Source organism: Amblyomma americanum, chromosome 3 (genome assembly GCF_052857255.1).
Source record: "Amblyomma americanum isolate KBUSLIRL-KWMA chromosome 3, ASM5285725v1, whole genome shotgun sequence".
Classification (NCBI taxonomy): Eukaryota; Metazoa; Arthropoda; class Arachnida; order Ixodida; family Ixodidae; genus Amblyomma; species Amblyomma americanum.
In genome coordinates, this window is record NC_135499.1 from 74,513,493 (window position 1) to 74,529,878 (window position 16,386).

Genomic DNA, 16,386 nt, shown 5'->3' on the forward strand with positions numbered 1-16,386 from the left:
AGTTATTTCGAGGAGACATCGCAGTGTCTGTGCGACGAACTCGCCGTTGAACTGGGAAGTGCGCGGGTGAGTGCGCTGTCAGTGGAGCGGCAGGTGCTGTGCGCGCTGCGCTTCTTCGCCTCCGGTGGGTTTCAAGGCGCCGTTGGAAATGAAGAAAACGTCGGCGCAGCCCAACCGACTGTGAACAAGCCTTTGCGGCGGGCAGCGGAGACCAATATCAACGTTGGGTAACAGAAGGGGGGTGTTTGCTTTCCGAAGAGACCCGAGGAGAAGGCGGCGGCGAAGGAGGGCGTCCTTTGCCTAAACGTTCGCCGCGGCAGCATCTCCGGCGTCGTCGGGTGTGTCGATTGGGCACTCATCACTATCAAGGAGTCTGGGGGCAGTGCTGCGAACGAGCCGCAAGCGGTTCTACGCTGCGGACGTAATAGTGAGTATACCTCGGCCACTGTTTTTGACCGCATGAGTTCAAGTGCTACAAGTGCATGAGCTACAAGTGCGGGCCTCGGCAGCGAGAGTGAGTACGGGCTGTGCTTGTTTTTTCTCAGATCTGTGGCGCGAACATGTGCATCCTGGCCGTGGACTCGCGCTGACCCGGATCCTTCCGCGACGCGTTTGTCTGGCGGCATTCCGAGGCGGAGGAAGGCCTGCTGGACGACGGTGATTTTTTTTCTGGGTAAGCAGTAAAATAGCCGTGTCACCCGTCGGGCGAACTCAGTCACATCTATTGAGCTCCAGCACTATGCATTTGGCCGGATCTGCTAAAGCTACAAGAATCAGTCTGGACAGTTACACAAATGCAGACACTTTACAGTATGATACAGTGTATTGCCACCCTTTCCTTTTGTTAAATATAATTGCAGCAGAAACACAGGACACATATTACATTGTTGAAATGCATAGCCTTTCCTGTTGAAGAAACCAAAGCAAAATGCACCTGACAGCGCTTGTGTTTTGTAGGCAATCATAGCGCATCATTTATATGAATATGGTGGTAAAAGACTGACCTTACAGTAGTGCTCACTTATACATCTAAATCCTGCATGTATGTATGCTCTTGAATGTCATATTCAGCAAAGCCTGGATGTGGGCTACTTGGCGTGAGTCTTCTACTGTATAGCAGAGTGTCCTGTAATGCTGTTGAGATCACTGAGAAAGGACATGCTTAGCCGCATCATTTTTTGTTATGCAGGAGACTATGTCTACCCACTGGAGCCATGGCTGCCTGCACCAGTTGCATGACATTACAGACCTGACTCAGCAGAAGGCCTGTACAACACGCCACATGCTTTCACACAATTTGTGGCTGAGCGCTGTATTGGTGTGCCGAAGAGCTGCTTCCGTTGCTTTCAAGGGCACCGGATGCACCAGTGCCAGTGGAAGTGGACAGTGCGCATCATCACCGCACGTGCTGCACTTCACAGCCTCTGTTTGGATGTGCCCATATCAGCAGAGGGTGCAGGCGACAACGGGCCACCTCTAAATGGTGGCTGCCTCGTACAGACGGGATCCCTCCTCACCTGCCTCCTGAGAAGAGCATGCGGTGCTGTACTTTTGGCCTCTCTAGGACGACCCGTCTCCAGAGGAAGGCGTACCGAGGGATGGTGCAGCGGCAGTTGCGATGGAAAATCTAGCGTCCAGAGACGACTCACCATGCTGGCATAGAGATTCATATCAGGCACTCTTCCCCTGTTGCCACTGTCATTTCCTTGTGTCATTGCACAACACACATCTGCAAGTGTGTGAGCAATTGTGTGATGTGGTTTTGCCCTTGGCCAACCTGTGTGCAGCGAGAAGCCAGCAGTGACAAACAAGTGCCCCCCACCGGCTGCCACTTCATTTTCAGTGTGTTTGCTAGTACATCTTCCAGTCCCTCAGCAGCGTGTTGCACAGTCTCTTCCTGAAGACGGAAAAGGTGTTGAAGCAGCTCGCCCAATTTCTGAAAAGCATCATTTTGAACTCTCTTTTGTCAATGCTTATGTCAGCCCACCTGCCCCTTCTCTGCTGTCTCCTTCCAGCTTAGTGGAGTGCCTGTGGTCATTACCTGTGTGACGAACATGCATGAACCAAACGTGTAGTGCTGGAATAAGGCATGAAATATTTGTGATGCTTGTTGGAATCAAAAAGCTGTTTTTTATTGCATCATACATTCAGTAAGTGCGTTTATTTTTTTAGGCACAGCATTTGACACAAGTGTTTCTATTGCAGAAAAGGCAGTGTACATACAAGCATACTTTACCTTGATGTACAATTACCGTATGGCATTTCTGAGTGCAGTTAAGAAAAAAAATCTGAAAAATTGAGTTCAAAGTGCATGTTTTCTTTCATACAGAGGCTACCTGTACAATAAATATGGCATAGTACAGTGTACATGATGCATTTTCCGGACTACAAAACATTTTGGCACATATAAGTAGTGTAAATACCAAAGCTAAGCTTTTAGCGTAATGGTGTGTGGCTAGGGGTTTCGCTCTGTGCTAAAAGCTGTACCTACTGCAAGGAAACCGTTGTACAACAATGCATAATAAAGATTGTAAGGTGCAGTCCCTACAATGACTGCTGAATGAGTAGAACATCTTCACTGATAGACAAAGATGTGTAAACATCACAGACACATCATCAAGGAGATGGTGTGTGATTAGAGGTTACTTTACAATCACAAATCATGCAACACCGTTACTGGAAATGCTCTACAGCTCTAAGAATATACAGGCAGCTCCATTGTGGGAAATTTTGAGCACTCGGTCATTGCCCCACACCTAGCTTGGTTTGCGTAACACAGGGCTATGAAGTCTTGTCCATGATGACACGAGACGGTGACAATGCCGAATGGCCGGACAAGCTCCTTGTGCTATCATATAATATGTGTGATAAGTGCAACTGCTTTCAAGCTACTTTTCGCCTAGGTATTTAATGTGCTAGTCATTTTCAACTGGCTGTTCCCTTTCAAACTGGAGTGGCCTGTATACAGGGTGTCTCAGATATGATGGACCATAATTTAAAAAAAAAAACAAGTGGTCTTCCGACCTGAAAGGAAGTGCATGTTAGAAGCTATGCAAAGTATTTAAAGCCCTTCAAACACGGCCCTCACCAAACCCAGTTATACCAACATCACTCCGCCTGCTGAGCAAAATACAATATTACACATCACTGCCCTGTCCTACCTACCTCACTGCCCTGGATCATATGCAATTCAAGCGATGTGTACCAGCAAACATGAACAAACTTGCTCAACTTTCTGCCCAGTTGCAATTAGCCTCTATACAAGCAAACTACTTCTTTCCTGGTTGAACCTGGATCTACTACATGATCAGTAAATAACGTTAATGGAACAAGCTCGTTCTCTCCTCGGTGACAATAGCAAAGTTATCAAGTCAAGTGCTTCCTTTCTCTCTAAACAAAGTGGAGCATAAACATCACAATTTCTGCATCTTGCACAGGAAAAAAAAAGAAACTATGGCAACAACTGAACATAAACCGAACGGAGCTACAAAAATACAAACGGAACATCAAGTGCTTAGCCCGATGTGGGCGGCAACACTTTGTTACGAGGCAGAAGAGTGCTGCCACAGAGGCAGGCCGTGTCGGCTCTCATTTCCCGCACCGAGATTGCAAGCTATCAGCAGCTGCACCTGTCTGTCGGCAGTTGCTTCTATGTGATGATTCATGGTTTTCTGGTATTTTCTAAAGAAAATAAACAGAACCACACGTCACTCGGTGATCGATAGGCGCCGACCGAGAACACAGACTAAAGTTGTCTTCGTCGATTTTCGAGCCGAGCGCTGCTTGTAAGTTGATCTCGGCAGGCCCGTAGCATTCACTGCCTTCAATCAGATTTTTCTGCGCACTTAAGACATCCGCAAAGTACCTTGATTTTAGACGACACGCGAAAAAACAGGAACTAGCCATGGAATCAGCTGTTTTCTTGCAGGCCGCCATGTTCACGTTATGCCGCTGCCAGCGCGCCCTCATGGCAAGAGAAGTTAACCTGCAGCAAATTTAATTGCAAAACTGAGAATGCTTCTAATTTTCCCTCATGTTGTTGAGATTGCAACACAGTTTACTACCAAAATAAAACATTACATGTTTTCTTCATTGCGTTTTTGTTCATTTCCAGACTAACATGTTCACGCTATACCGCTGACAGCACACCTTCCCGGCAAAAAAAGTGACTGAACAGCAAACTTAATTGCAAAAATGAAAACGCTGCTTCTTTTCCTTGGTGCTGTTGGGTTTGAAATACAGTTTCTTAGCAAAATAAAACATTACTCGTTTTCATTCACTGCGTCTTTACTGCAAAACCTGTCTACGGTCCCTTGTCGTGCGAATAGTGGTTTCGGGGCGGAGCCCACCGCCTCCTTGCTCCGCATTGGCCGATTCGGCGGTCGGCATTACTCGGTGTCGTCATTTTGACGTCACTGTCTTAATATTGAGACAGTTTTTTGAGACTGATCCGTAATCGCGCCCCTGCTCTTAAAGATGAAACTTAAGCGTCCTTCATTTCTTTCGCTAGCTGACTGCTTGGATCCCTGTTTGTCCTCGTCGAAACGCCCGAGAACGGAAGCGAAGCGCTCGCAAAACTGCAGCGGTAAACTGCACTATTGAAGCGGGTTACCCCTTGATCTGCAGAGCGTTGCTGGCTCGGCGCGAATGTCAGCGCGGCATTCTTCTTTCACTCCCTCCTTTATCCCTTCCCTTACGGCGCGGTTCAGGTGTCCAACGATATATGAGACAGATTACTGCGCCATTTCCTTTCCACAAAAACCAATCAATATTATTATTAGTAGTAGCAAACAGATGAGACGCTACTAGTGTTACTGGTTGGTTCCCGGATAATGCTTTTGAGCTGGGCCGTGGCGGATCCCGCAGGGGCACCTGTGGTCTCGGCGTGCATGTGGCGCCTTGGCCAACTTAGCGTCGAAACAGATTTTAGCTGCGTTATTCTCCAGCCTGCTTCTATTGGAAATTGTCACGATCGAAGGGATGCCGCGGTTTATTCAATATTTCGGGGCAACCGAAGACTGTTTCTTGCACAATCTACGTAACATCGTGTTTATTTTTAAATTTGACAGAACATTCGTGCTTTTTTGTCTTTGGTGGCGACCTGGATTCTGGCGGTATTTCGTTGCTCGGTGGTGTAAAAGCTCTTAATGAGATTAGGGGAAGGAATTGCTGCCTGGCGTGTCAACACGCCTAGCTGGAATGCAGGGCGTTGGGCGGCGGTCGGTGTAGGGTGTACGTGCACTCTGATCAGAATTTAAAATCATTAACATTGGCACTTGAAAATATTCTGGAGCCCTCCACTACACTCCTCTTTTTCCGTTTCTTCTTTCACTACCTCTTTTATCCCTTCCCTTACGGCACGGTTAAGGCGTCCGCCGATTTGTGAGACAGATACTGCGCTTTTTCGCTTCCCCAAATCGAATTTTCACTTTTTCATCGGCACTGGAGACTTCTACAGCAGGTGAATGACAACACAAGAAACGGAATGTTTTGCATTTACCACAACAGATAGGCAAAAATCGGCGACAACTACGCAGCTTGCGCAGAAAGTGACCTTAAAAATTCTGTCGTGTTTTAGCTGCTGTAAAGCTGCCAGTTCTCTAGTTCACTCGTGCTCGCAAATTTTATTGACCTCGTGCTACTTTTCATACGAATATAGGTTTTAACGCGAAATCGGTAAGAGTTCCGTTCAGCGTAAAAACCGGTGTTGTTTGCTTTGACGTGTCGAGGAAAGCCGGCGGTCATAGTTAAATTATTGATTAGTCGGGCGAGGTCAATTGACCCTGCGACGTCATCGCACCGCTTCCCTGCCCACACCTGCCCACCGTGGCAGATGGGAACATGCTAACCGCGTGAAAGCTACCTGCTCCCCCCTCCAAAGCATGTGAGATTGAAATTATTTTTACAAATTACTGACTTGCGCTTAAGACCGCTTAAGAGCGTCAATGCGAAAGCATGTCCCTTTCCTCTTACCTAGTGACGTGATCCACTTAAGACGTATAATACGTTGTGACGTCAGCGACCTATGACGCCAGTGACTCATGACTTGTGACATCACTGGTAGTGAGATCATCGACTTATGGCGTCACCAACCTTGCGTTGTTATAGACTTATGGGGTCGCACCTTGTTGCGTCATCGACTTATGATGCCACATACTTGTGAAGTCGCATACCATTCCTTTGCGGGACTTGAACCCAGGACTTTCACGGGAGTCGAACCCACGACCTTTCTTGCTCTCCCTACAATCATCGGTCTCACCGATTATCAGTATTTCTATCCTAATCATCACTATGATCACACAGTTATCCCCAACTATCTCATCGCGATCATCATGATCGCTGTCAACAAGCTAGCGCTATCAGAATTGGTAAACGAGGACGGCAATGACGTCAGAGTGGGCCGACTTTCTGCGACACAATTTGCGGAACTTCCGGCGTCAACATAGCTTTCTGATGCTTTCGCATTAATAAATTCAATGAAATTGCCACCTGTCCAACGTGACGTTGCACATGAGCCTTACAGGAGCTCAGAAGAGCAACGCTGGTCTCAAAAGACCCTCCGGTGGCTGCGTTTGAAACAGCAACGTGCCGCCGGAGCAGTGACCTCACTGGACTAGTGCAACAAAAAAAAAATGTATTTTTGGCATGCCGTATTTCAGTTTTCTGTGTTGTGTTGTAATTGTGTTGTTTGTTTTATCTGTGTTGGCCTGTCTTCTGTTCTGTCGTATTCATGTTGTCTGTTTAGAGTCGTAATTGTGTTGTCCTGCCTTCTGTTGTGTCGTATTCATGTTGTCTGTACTCTGTCGTAATTGTGTTGTCCAGTCTCCTGTTGCGTCGCATTCTTGTTGTGGCTTGACGAGCGAATATGCCGAAAAACCCTGATAATTCGAACTCTGGTAATTCGAAATTCTGGATAATTAGAAGGATTTCTTCAGTCCCGTAATTTGTAATATAAATTTCACCAGATAATTCTAAGCGGCGGCGTGCAGCAGACCAGTTAATTCGAAGACCTGAGATGCCGTGTGAAGATGTCTTATCCCGATTTGGCGGATACCAATGAAGCGATGGCCCCTCGCAGATGCGAGGCGGCACTATAGACCTAGGCCTATCAGCACTGTCGATGCTCGATATGCGAGGCATCCCAGCCCCAGTACTCTCAGCACAAAAAGTGATCTCATACAGCTTGTAGACCGCCGGAGCGGGCGCCTTCAGAGAAAACGTGCTTCACTGCAAAGCAGGCATGGATAGCAGTTTCAAAGTTGCATGTTATAGGCTATTAATCAAGGCATAATCGGACTGATGGGAGCGGTGCGCGTGCTCCTCTTCAACCTGGCCGCGATCAAGGCAGCATCTAAAGGAGGCGCTGGCATCGAATCTTTATAAAACAGCGCGAACAACGTCGGACAAGAACCACAACGACACGGGACGAGCGCTCACTCTCAACTAAGGTTTTATTAGCAACACCTGGTGCTTTTAAAGGGAGAAACATAGACAGAGTACATCATATAATACGCTAAAAGAGATAAAACATGAGGCAGAGAAGCACGCGACGCTCAAAGGCCACCAAGAAAAGCTATCTCTTTGTCATTGAGAGTAACTGATGGTTTGCTGACACACTTTGGCTCTTGACTGATATAGTATGCTTCCATTATTTCTCGCGTGGTTTGATCACAGTGCGTGTACAGCACCTTTGTGCTACGTCACATGGCTGTCAATTTTTTTCTTCTTCTTTTTCATTATTTCACACTTTTTACAGTGGCTCACTGTCACAAAATTCGGCGCATCCTCGAAAAAACCGGCGCTGCGCGTAAGCAATCACGCCCGCGCGCGGTCAAATAAAACAAAAAAAAACAGCGGGGAAGGAACCCCAGGGGCTGCGTAACTTTCTACTCAGCTCGCCAGACAGACGCGGACTGCGCCTATAATTGAGGGGCTTCAACCGCTGTCTGTTAGCCCGAGCCGCCGTTTAAGCATCCGAGAAGCGCGCCCGCTCGACTCCCGGGAGAACACCACTCGCCCAGACCTGACCTGCGAGGCAACGTGCGCCAACGTGCGGGACGGCCCCGTCGAGCTCCTCAGGTCGTCGGACTGTCGCAGTACCCGGTGAACAAATCGTGATTTGGTTATTTGTCTCTCTCTGTGTGTGTGCACTTAAGGTGCAAAGATTTTGTTGAATTGTATCTCTCTCTATTGTGACTTTTTAATGAGTTGCATTGTATTTGTGAATCTTTTTGTATGTGCTCGTACGAGTGATTGTGGAATGTGTATCGTCTCTTAGCTGTATAAACTTTGTTTTGTTTTGTGAACCTTTGGCTCCGACCCATTCTCTGGCTTGAGACCGGCGAAAACTGGGCACCAAACGACCAACCCCCTTGTCACTTGGCAGCTGGTCTCCGGCTGAGCTTGCCACGCTGAGTTGAGGGCATCTCCTTTGTGGCCGAGACCGCTACACCCACACGCTCAAAGGGTGTTTGGGAGCGCACGCAAAAGTGCGCGAAGTGGTGACACTCGCCAAATATGCAAGTTCATTGTTGTTTTCTAGATTATTTCTGTCCTCTTGCAACCTTTTATTTAAGCACCGTCCTCTCTACCCAATGTACCTGGCTCCGCAGGATAGTGAAATCTGGTACACAACCCCTTTGCAACAAGCGAAGATTTTGTCTTTGTGGGCGGTGCCACAAGCTATCGCTTTTTCCGACGGTTGCCTCTCCCTTTGGATCGCCGGACATAACTGCTTTAATTGGATGGGAGCTGATATTTTTTTATTCTTGTCCGACGTTGTTCGCGCTGTTTTACAAAGATGCATATAGACCAACTCGCCCAACTGAACGTTCTGCTTAGCCATATTTCTTTTGCAACGGAGAGCTGTTTTTTTTCGTAACTTACCCTTCTGCAACACGGCAGTGATTGCGCTGCTCATCGCCATTTGTGTCTGCCAAGCCAGGAAAGCGTCTTGGTAGGGGAAGCTAGGAGTGGGTCCCCCGGAAGCCCTTGCCGCCTGTGGGTTTTTGCAACCGTCCGCCGGGCACAGCAGAAGGTTTTGCCGTATCATGAACTCCGAGTACTGGCAACAGGCTCGACATTTCAAGGATTGCGTGCGGGAAGATTGCTGGCTTACGGACGGACAAAGAGCAGGGAGATCGTTCCGTGGATGGTGCGCAACGTCAGACCAGCTCACCGAGTTCCTTTGGAACACAGTGCGTCCCCGACTGCCGCCCAAGAAGAAAAGGAACTACCCCCAAGAAGGCAAGGTTTTCATCTTTCCCGCCGGACATAACTGACGTTCTCAAGCTCGGCCCCAAGCATGCCTTCGAGCCTAGACTAGGCAGGGCGGAAAAACTTTCAATGTCAAGATCAATTGCAAGAAATGTAGAGGATAATGAAAGACAGAGGTGTATTACAGAGTGCGTGCAAGTCCTTGACCGCACAAAGGAGGAAAAGAAGCCTAGTCCGGTACATGCCATTGCAAAGTGGATGTGCTCGCATGACTTGAGGGCGATTTTATCAGATAAAGAAGGCGGGTTCGCTGTCTTTTCTGAAAAGCAGTTCCAAGAAAAAGCGTCAGCAGCGATTTTCAGGAATTTCTACGTTTCATCCTTGAAGGAAGCTGAGACCAAGAATCAAGCCGTGGGGCATGTCAACAGTTTTGGTCTTGAACGGCTGTGCACACAGGCTGGCAAGCGCAAGAAACTTCACCTGGAGATATTTTTCAGTGCAAAAACGCATAAGGTCGACGTCCCGTTTTGGGAGATCGCCTCGGAGAAGAGCACGTGGCAACAGCATGTGTCAACCTTCTTGCAACGACATCTTTCATCCCTGTGCTTGAATGACCCCTTAAGGGTTCCAAATTCCGCTGCGCTTGTTTCTTTCTTGAAGGATCGTAACCAAGGAAGCCGTGTCGCCTTCAGTATCGACGTGAAAGACTTATATTACAGCCTACCGCATGCCAACTTTTGAAACGTGCATAATCATGTATTACAGAAGATAATGATGAGCTAGCCTTCGTCACGAAGTGTGGTCGGACAGTTGAAAGTTTCGTAGAGCTACTCCCGTTTTACCTGTGTTCGACGGTCGTGGGTTGGCAGGGCAAACTTTATTCACAGAAGGCAGGAGTGTGTATCGGGTCAAGCGTCGCCCCGGTCCTTAGAGACATTTTTCTGATGTATGTAGATAGGGACTTCGAGAGGGAACTATCGGCACTGCACCTTAAGACCATGAGGTATGTGGACGACTACCTGATGCTTACCGACCGTGAACGTTTAGCATAGCGCAAACCTGACATTTTAAAGGTATTCAGAAAACGTGGAGCAGGGCTTGATTTCACCTTTGAGGCACCATTTGATGATGAGTTGCAGTTCTTGGATTTGCGCCTGCGGTTCGGTCCCGATCATCTCTGCTGGAAATACAACCCTATATCAACCAAACAGCTCATTAGTTCTCATTCAAGTCATTCAAAAAATTGTTAAAAACGGCATTTTCAGTTGCTGCCTTCGTAATTATATGACAATATCCTGTAACCATGCTCTCAGGGACAGTTTCCAGTCTCAACTCTCCAGGATTAGGCTTGCCGGGTACCCAAGTTGCACGATAACAGAGGCCTGCTCTTGTTTGCTCAAGTGGGTGAAAGAGCAGTACAACCAGAAGACTCGTGAGAACCAAAAAGAAAAAAAGAAAAAAGTTGCCGTTTTTCCTTACCTACATCGCATTGCTCATGGGCTGAAAAATGTGGCAAGTCGTTATGAAGTTAATGTAGCTATATCAGCTCCCATCAAGCTTAAGCAGTTATGTCCGGCGATTCAAAGGAAGAGAGGAAACCGTCGGAAAAAATGAAACGTTGTGGCACCGCGCACCGAGACAAGATCGTCGCTTGTCGCAAAGGGGTTGTGACACCAGATTCCACTCTCCTGCGAAGCCCGGTACATTGGGCAGACAGAACGGCGCTGAAATAAAACGTTGCAAGAGCACAGAAAAATCTAGACAACACTGAACATTCATATCTGGTGAGCCACTGTAAAAAGTGTGAAATAATGAAAAAGAAGAAAAAATGCACAGCCATAAGGCGTAGCACAAATGTGCTGTACACGCACTGTGATTAAACCACGCGAGAAATAATCGAAACATGCTATATCAGTCAAGAGCCAAAGTGTGTCAGCAAACCGTCAGTTACTCTCAATGACAGAGATAGCTTTTCTTGGTGGCCACTGAGCGCCGCGTGCTTCTCTGCCTCATGTTTTATCTCTTTTAGCGTGTCATATGATGTACTCTGTGTATGTTTCTCCCTTCATAAGCACCAGGTGTTCCTAACAAAACCTTAGTTGAGAGTCAGCGATCGTCCCGTGTCCTTCTTGTTCTTGTCCGACGTTCTTGCTGTTTTGTAAAGATGCATATATACCAACTCGCCCAGCTGAACGTTCTGCTGGCATCGAAGCATCCGGCCCTAGCAGTGTCAATGCACGTCCAGAGATGGTTAACTCCACACAATGCTGGCAGCGCCGCTTCTGTGAATAGTGTTCCGCAGAGCGATAGGTCGACTAAATAGCAGCGCCGACCTCTTTGCGACCTAGGTAGCTTTGGACAAGCGCCAGGTAGTATACACACCCCCGTGCCGGTAGCTGTTCCCCGCAGGATACATATGGGGCCCCAAATGCATCAAAATTTGTCAATTCGTATGCTAATAGCTTCCGCTGAGGAAAATGTGAATTGCTCACAGTTTTTCCAGCTCTCTCTTGGTGGCGATCACTTCCACGGACGAGCGGGAAGTAGTGTGATGACAAACTTCCGATTCCTATAACATCCATGTGTCCAGGGCGTACGACGCACCAGAAACCGAAACTACAGGACCGTTTACAGTTCACTTTGCTGTTCGGGCAGCACGAGCGCGTTTAGGCAGCGTGGAATGCAGCTTTTAAAGCGAAAGCTTTACTGGCCTCGTGCCGCCGATTTTGCCGCGGGCTGCAGTTTGACCTGGAACGTTCTTGCTGTGCCGCTGCCATAGCAACGCATCACGCGACTTCATCGCGCCGCCAAGCAGTCTTTGGCGTCGCTGCGCCGGCGCTCCAAAGCCGCGGAGCGGCTGCTGCCTGACCACTTGATCTAGCTAAGCAGACACAACTTGTATTGTGTAACGTTGAGTGCGTTCCATACAGTGGATAGACAACGCGCCCACCCTGCCAGGTAGCAGTTTATAGCTAATCGCGAGAGGTTGGTAACCCACTGAACGCTGCTGCACATTGCTGCAATGATGCGTGTCTGCCACAATGTTGTCAGTGCCAATGTATGCAGCCCACATCTAACTCTCACCACCGCCACGTACCTGAACGCACGAGTGAGGTGTCCACTGACCCATGGAGCCAGTTATGTGTCCTTCCTTTCCTCAAAACCATCGGTGTCTAGAACGTTGTCAATGCCAACGCCAATGAACACAGTGAACGCTGACAGCTTTCACATTGTATATCCGGGATTATCTGAGTTAATCCACATTCATTTTTTCGCTTTTTTATTTCCATCAGCTTCAGACTGCTGTCTTTGGGATGGCATCGTTACATGTTTGTTGCTTTGAGTTGCACGTGCGTGCAATGCCGCCCCGCGGGAAGCTACAAAACAAAGTGCAGCAGTAGTAAACACAACGTTCTCCCAGTATAACAGTAGCGCATTCCCTCAACAGAATATTTCGCACGTCTCCATATTTTTGCTATGGTCAGTTAGTTCGAATAATATGCGTGGTCCCAACGACTTCGGATTAACGAGCTTTTACTGTACTGCAGTCGTTGCCCAATTATTGAGAAGCTGACTGGTTGGCTATGTATGCGCACTCCAGAGCAGATACAAAAACAACTTACTTCAGCACAATCATATTGATTGACCGAAAAATGCCTTTCTCGATGCCGTACGCCCACCTAAAATCCCACGATGTGGTCCACAGGACAATCGCCTCCCTTCGGGAAGTCCTGAAAAAAGTAAGTAAGCTCGTATTCATGCCCAACACGAAATGTTTTGCACATTCTAAAAAGGAATTGGGAAGGAAATTGATGCGAAAGGCACAAAAAATAGGCCACACAAAACCAGCGGCAGGAGAAAACTGCACTTTTCGAAGCAAAATGATGTGCATTACACTGCCCCACTGTGTTGCGCTGTGTCTGGCTTCCTGCAGTAAAACGTACCCCAGCAGATAAAGTAATTGGCCCAACATTGGAACTGTATTGGCAAAGCTGGCCCTACAAAGGACCAGGATGAGACCACCCTGTTGCAATATTGGGCCGATGACCTGTGCTGCTTGGGTAGCGAGGTTTACCGTTAACAAAAGAGAGCTGAACCCTCAGCTCAGTTACTCAGGAGACGAACCGCAAAACATGATCAATGAGTTAGACAATCAGAGCAGAACAGTGGGTCTAAAATTAATATGCAGAGAACTAATGTCAGTAATGCTCAAAAGTCTCGGAACAGAAAATCACTTTACAATCAGCAGCGAGGTGCTGGAAGTGGTAAAGGAATACTTTAGGCAGGTAGTGACGGCAAATCCGAATCATGACAGCGAAATATATAGAAGAATGAGAATGGGGTGGAGCGCAATTGGAAGGTTCTAACAGATCACGAATGGAATAGCAGTTTACCAATATCCCTGAAGAGAAAAGTATAAAGCAGTTGTAGTCGAGCTTCCTTATAACGAACCTGACGTCACACAAATTCCGTTCGTTACATCCGATGTTCGGAGTAATGGACTTTCCGTATAACAGCCAAAAATACTAAAGCCACCAAAGTAGCATTTATTTCCTATAAATCTGCGGTATGCGTGCCTTTTTGTGTCACGGCTCCTTGCAGGCTTCTAAGTTGGAATTAAATCATCGACAAGACCCTTGCTGCCAACTATGAAAATTAAGGTTGGGATTTAAATAAAGTTTGAAGCGTCCATGGCAGCTGGTGCCAGGTCATCCACATAAATAGATTACTGGCAGTAGAGGATTGCTCACACTTGGTGTTCAATGTCTTAGAGCATGCGTCCCTGCGATTTCGTGGTCCGTAGGAACAGTCATCCGAGGAAACATCTGGCAGCTATGCATTACGAAATGTAGTGTTTCGAGCTTCATCTGTTGCTACTCGGCTCATGCCCAGGAGCTTAGTAGCACAGCGCTCATGGCAGAGTGCATCAGCTGCACTGTCCGCTGTATTACGCTACCTGCGTGTGGTAGCATCGCAAAAAGATCGAGTCGACTGGGCAGGCAATGCATACCACGTGGCCAGCATGGCTTTCAAAGTTTTCAAAATGCTGCTGTTAGTTGATCTACGTCCAAGGTCAGTATATTTGCTTTCGAAGATGCACCTGTCTCATGTGCACAGCGCTTCTTCCACTTACGATGCTTTGCCCAGCCGGCGAACTCGCAGCCAATGATTGCGTTCATAGGTCATCGGTGCAGGCTTGGTAGGCGGTTGCTGTTTCAATGCCGCCTTTTGAATTTTTGTGTCGGTGTGTTCTTTCCAGGGAAGTGTCGAGAAGGGTGAAAAACACTCCTTGATCCCTCTACTTGCTGGAAGCATGACCTCTTCAACTTCAAGAGGTTTTCATGCCTTCTCGTTTACTATAGCCGAGAGGTGCAGCCAAAATTGTTCGTTGTAACCGCAACGAATCGCTATGGACTTCATGCGTAATTTGACTGTAGCAACGCATCCGTTCGTAATAAGCAAGTGTTTGTTATATATACGGTGTTATAAATGAGCTCGGCTGTATCTTACAGGTACTCACATATGGGGCGGAAATGCTTAGGATAGATAAAAGAGTTCAACTTAATAAATTGAGCACCACACAGCGAGCTATGAAAAGGAACATGATAGGTGCAGCGTTGAGACAGGCAGAGTGGGTCAGAGAACCAACGCGGGTTAATGACGTCAAGAGGAAGAAATGGGCGAAAGAAAGATCACCGATGGCTCTTAAGAGTAATCGAATCGATTCCAAGAGAAAGCAAGTGTAGCAGGGTGCGGCAGAAACTGAGGTGGGTGCACAACAAGGTTAACGGAGAGATATGGGAGAGCCTTTTGCCCTGCAGTGGACGTAATCAGACTGATGATGAAACAAAATTATCAGCTCACTTACTCGAATAGCGGCGCAAGTCTGAGCACTTCTGAGCCAAGTAACGAGGTAGACTCTTGTGACGCTTTTGCAGCTCATCGTGAGGGCAGCCTTTAACCTTCAGCAAATGCCAGTAGTCTGCAGAAACATGCACAAAAAGGTTATGCGGCAGATCAGAGAGAAAAGCCAGGACAGCAGCTTGGGCGCGTTGGTTAGTGATTTGTGAGGGAGCAGCGCAGATCAACAGGACAAGAGACAAGCGCTGACTTACAAGTCATTTTTATTTCGAAGGAACAAGGCTTCTCATAACTTCTTCACACCCTCAAAACACATGTGTAAGAACCGTATCATTCAAGCCTTTTAAAGGGCGACCTAAGATTTGTAATCATAGAGGTTTGTAGTCACAATTTAACGTGTCCAAATATTTATTTCTTAGCTTAACAGACGGTGTGCTGACACAATATTCGCGCAGGCTCACTGTCGAAGCTGCCTTGATTATTTCGCGGACTAACTGCTCTTTCATGATTAGGAAGTCATTTCCGTTTCCCAAACTAGGGTACAAAAGATTTTGAGGGGCAGTCTCTGCAATGAAAAGTACAACCCCTAGTAATAGGTAGCAATTCTGGGTTAACTACTATACAGTACAATCTGAATAATTCAAACTTCGTTATCTCGAACCTTTTCTGCAGTCCCAGTGACATAAAGTTAAAGAGGCTTTCCTGTATGATACAAATAGAGGAAAAAAGCATGAGCAGGAAACATTGCAGCTATTAGAAAATGTTATTAACGAAGCAATAATCATGTGTTTTCCACTCACCTGCCATTGAAGCTACCTTGGCAGGAGAGAGCGGAGGGAACAGTTTCGTCACCCCTTTCAAAATTGCATTGTTGGAAAGCGTCGCTGTCACACTCCTCTCCGACAATAATGTATTGCTCCACACGCGGACTGCCAATTGTTTGCAAAAGGCTGAATCATTATTTGATGTTAACACCTTTTTCCAAGTCCCGGGGTGAATATATTGGCCATGACCAATGTGTACCTGAAAAAAAAAACACGGATGATTTATCAGTGCACCTCGAGCACAGCGCACAGGCCGAAAGCACAGAGCCTGCACAGGACACAAAATCACAAATGCCCAGAAAACGCGTGCTACAAAGACAATTCCTTCAGTCCCTCTTTATTCACAATATCTGTTGCAATATTTTTAGATTTTAAAGCTTTCACACCATACATTTCTGTGCACTCCGGTTTTGGTTTGAGCTTAATGCCCGTAAGTTCAGCATATGCATATTCCGATAATTAATGTGCAAGTGTCAAGGTACTC

The 16,386-nt window shown here is 47.2% G+C and overlaps 1 long non-coding RNA gene across 1 annotated transcript; it reads left to right on the forward strand.

The window, feature by feature from the left end:
* The first annotated feature begins 268 nt into the window (after positions 1-268).
* Positions 269-1,458, forward strand: LOC144123074 (uncharacterized). The gene is made up of 3 exons (XR_013312998.1): positions 269-427; positions 546-673; positions 1,190-1,458. It is a non-coding gene; the product is annotated as an uncharacterized LOC144123074 (long non-coding RNA).
* The last annotated feature ends 14,928 nt before the right edge of the window (positions 1,459-16,386 follow it).